Consider the following 3,872-nt stretch of genomic DNA (forward strand, 5'->3'; position numbering starts at 1 on the left):
TCCAGCATCAGTCCTTCCAATGAACCCCTGAAGGGTTGATTTCCTTTAGGATTGACTGGTTTGATTTCTCTGCTATCCAAGGGACTCTCAAGAGTCTTCTCCAGCACCACGATTTGAAAGCATCAATTCTTCCATGTTCAGCCTTCTTTACAGTCCAACTCTCACATCCACACATGACTACAGGAAAAACCATAGCTTTGACTATACAGACCTTTGGAGGCAAAGTGATGTCTGCATTTTAATATGCTGTCTTGGAGTAAATACACTGTCTAGGGCTTCCCTGGTGGCAGAGATGGTAAAGAATCCACCTGCAATTTGGGAGACCTGGGCTCAATGCCTGGGTTGGAAAGATCCCCTGCAGAAGGGAATGGCTCCCCATTCTAGTGTTCTTGCCTGGAGAATTCCATGAACAGGAGACCCTGCAAGGCTAGAGTCCATGGGGTCACAAAGAGCTGGACACGACTGAGAGATCTTCACTTCTTTCAGGAGTAGAATTGGGCTTCCCAGGTGGCACTAATGATAAAGAACTTGCCTGCCAATGCAGGAGATGTAAGAGACTCAGGTTTGATTCCTGGGTTGGGAAGATCCCCTGGAGTAACACACACCAGCATCCTTACCTGAAGAATCCCACAGACTGAGGAGCCCCCTGAGGTGGCTACAGTCCATAGGGTCACAAACAACCAGACACGACTGAAGCGACTTAACACACACACACGAGTAAAATTGCAAGATTATAGGGTAGGATACCTTCAACTTCTCACCAAGTTACACTCCTCTGAGAATTCACAGTATTCTATAATCTCGGTAACATTCAGCATGTGCTGTATGCTTAGTCGCTCAGTCAAGTTCGACTTCAGGCAAGAATACTGGAGTGGGTTGCCATAGCCCTCCTCCAGGGCATCTTCCCAACCCAGTGATCGAACTCTGGTCTCCCCCATTGCAGGCAGCGGATTCTTTGCCATCTGAGCCACCAGGGAAACCCAACATTCAGCACTGCCAATCTGGTAAGTGTGTAATAGTATCTCACTGGGCTTTTAATTTGCATTTTCTTGATGATTGATGTGTTGCATCTTCTCATGTGTATTGGTTATTTTGGATTTCCTTTTTTTTCTTTTTTTTTAATGAAGTGCCAGTTCAAGTCTTTTGTAATTTTCCATTAGGGTTTTTTTTTTTCTTATTGAGTTTTAGGAGTTTTTAATATACTCTAGATACAAATTGTCAGTGATGCATTACAAATGTATTTTCCTTTTCTATGGCTTAATTTTTCACTTCCATATTGGGGTCTTTTGATAAGAACACAGAATATCATATTACTATGGTGATACATATCAAGCTATTAGAATCTTCTGTGTCTTAAGAAGACTTTCTCTACCCTGAGGTCATGAAGGTATTCCCCTGCGTTGTATTCCAAAACTTTATCGCTTTTTCACATTAAAGTCTATAATTCATCTAGAATGTATTGCTGTGTTATTGTAAACTGGGAGGAATTTGATTTCATATTTTTCCATATGGACACTCAATGATCCCAGAATAATTTATTGAAAAAAAGGCCCCTTTCCCACTGCTCTGTTGTACTATATTTATCATAAGTCACTGTCCAAGTATGTGTGCACCTGAATCCGGCCTCTCTATTTTGTTCTACTCGTATGCTTGTCTTTCTCTATCCTAGTACCACACTGTCTTAATTCCTACAGCTTAAGAGTTGATAATAAACTTTAATATTTGATAGTGCAGGTCCTCCCACATCTCATGCCTAGGTATTTTTGAAGCTGGGATCGCCCATACACACGAATCCATTCCAATGTTTAAGCAGTGTGTGCGGTGGGTTGGGGAGGAAGGGTGCTCAGGATGAGAGAAGGGAAGAGCAGAGCAAGTATTCTGTTTCCATGGCATTCTCCCAAGGCGCGCGACCACATAATCACAGTGCCAGCCACCCCGTAGGGAGATCACAAATGCGTCAGCGGGCTCCCTCGTCACTTATTCCCGAGAGACAGACAGCTCTTAAAACCCAGATACCAAGCCAGAAGACAACACTCCATTCCCTTCTCTTCGCGGCTATCTCAGAGGTACAACCTTTCCTGCAAATCACGTGCGCGTGCTCGGCACCCAAATACCGACCCTGGGCAAATTCGCCGAAAAAGATTCGCTCAGCCTTGTGGGTGAATCCCACGGTGATCCCTATCGTCTGCTTGGGAGAAACAGCCCATCGATACGACGAGAAAGCGCTAGCAGATAGCCTGACCGGCCGAAACGGACTGAAGAACGGATTCCTTGACTTAGGGATTTTTTTTTTTTCGACTGAAAGACACAAGCAACCTCGAAGTCTGCTCCCCGTGTGGCGGACAATCCAGACAGACAGATTTCCGTATCAGACCGGCTTCCGGGCGGAGCGATCCCCAAACGCCGGTTATTCCCTCACCCTCGGCTCGCTCGGGCCACTTAGTTCCCAGCTACCAGAGCAGAATGTTTGGCACGTTAGCCAATGGGAAGAAGGATTCCAGGCAGCTTGCGCGGGCAGGGGGCGTCTCCCAGACCCGAAGCCTGCTGCGGCTCCCCGCCGGAAGCAGGATGCTGGAGACCCTCCGGGCGCCTCTGGCAGTCCCTGTGAGCTAAAGTCCCGCTCCGAGTCCCACAGACACGCTTACTTTTCCGCCCGGGCTGTTGCGCATGCGTGCGGCAACCTTCAGGCCGACCCTGAAATGGAAGGATCTTGAGAAAGACCGAGGGAGCCTAAACCACGCTCCGACAGGTCACTGGGGAGAAGCCACAGCACGAGATAGGCACTACCGCCGGAGGCCTCCAAAATAGGAATTATAGAACCAAAAGGCTTGGAGAGGTCCCACCGAGATTTGAACTCGGATCGCTGGATTCAAAGTCCAGAGTGCTAACCATTACACCATGGGACCTGCTGGCTGCTTTAGGCGGCCGGGAGTCTTCTCAAGCCACATAGCGGGCGCGTGAGGCTGCCTTTAGAAAGCAGCAGTAGATGCCTAGTGTCCGCCGGCGCTGAACTGTGGGCTCTCGGCCCCGAGCCGCAGGAGCGGGCCGAAGCGGAGCGGCGAGGGCTTCTGCATCCCCGGCGTCCCATACATTCCCGGTCCCGGGGTGTCATTTCTTGTCGCCTCTCTCTCTGCTGTCCCCCAGGGGTCCTCACCGGGTTTGGGGAAGCACGGAGTGCGGCAGGCTGGCGGGATCGGTCTTAGCAATGCTGGACCAGAGAGGGCTGGCCCTGACCTCCAGCTCACGAGCAGGAGGCTCGGCGCTCCCACCCTGGGCTTCTTATTGTTTATTTATTTACACAAAGGGTGCTCTGGATAGGTTATCTTGGCGGAGCCGGGAGGGAAGCCGACTGGCACGTGGGGCGAATGCGGTTCAAGGCCCTGGTGCCCCGAGCGCGAATCGCCGCCAGGAAGTGCGCCCCACCTGATTCCTTGGCGTTCCACGTGGCTAGAGCGCCAAGAAATTAGCCGAGAACGTCTCACTCCCATTTCCCTCTCCTGCTACTTGGTGGATGGTTCCTTCTAACAAAATTAGAAGCAGATCAGTGAAAGACTGTCGATTTGGACTTTCTCCTAAGTTTTAGTTAAGGTGTAAATGGATAATGTCTCTTAAGGTCGATCCGGCGACAGATAATTTTATAGGCCAGTTGCTTAGCAGTTTCACTTTTGGCACTTTATCCTTAGGGACTACTAGGATGAGTGCCAGTTGGTCAAGAATGTTCTCAGCTGTGTGGTTTATAATAGTAAAGAATAAAAAATAAATGTCCATCGTGTGAAAATTGATTAAATAAATATTGACAATATCTATACAATACATACTGTGCAAGAATTTAGGGGAAAAATTATTGTATTGGCATGGAAAGATACACTGTC

At 48.6% G+C, this 3,872-nt stretch overlaps 1 non-coding gene across 1 annotated transcript; it reads right to left on the reverse strand.

Moving 5' to 3' along the window:
- Nucleotides 1-2,834: 2,834 nt before the first annotated feature.
- Nucleotides 2,835-2,906, reverse strand: TRNAQ-UUG (transfer RNA glutamine (anticodon UUG)). The gene has a single exon. It is a non-coding gene; the product is annotated as a tRNA-Gln (tRNA).
- Between the last annotated feature and the right edge of the window lie 966 nt (nt 2,907-3,872).

The sequence above is a fragment of the Budorcas taxicolor genome, chromosome 19 (assembly GCF_023091745.1).
Source record: "Budorcas taxicolor isolate Tak-1 chromosome 19, Takin1.1, whole genome shotgun sequence".
Lineage (NCBI taxonomy): Eukaryota > Metazoa > Chordata > Mammalia > Artiodactyla > Bovidae > Budorcas > Budorcas taxicolor.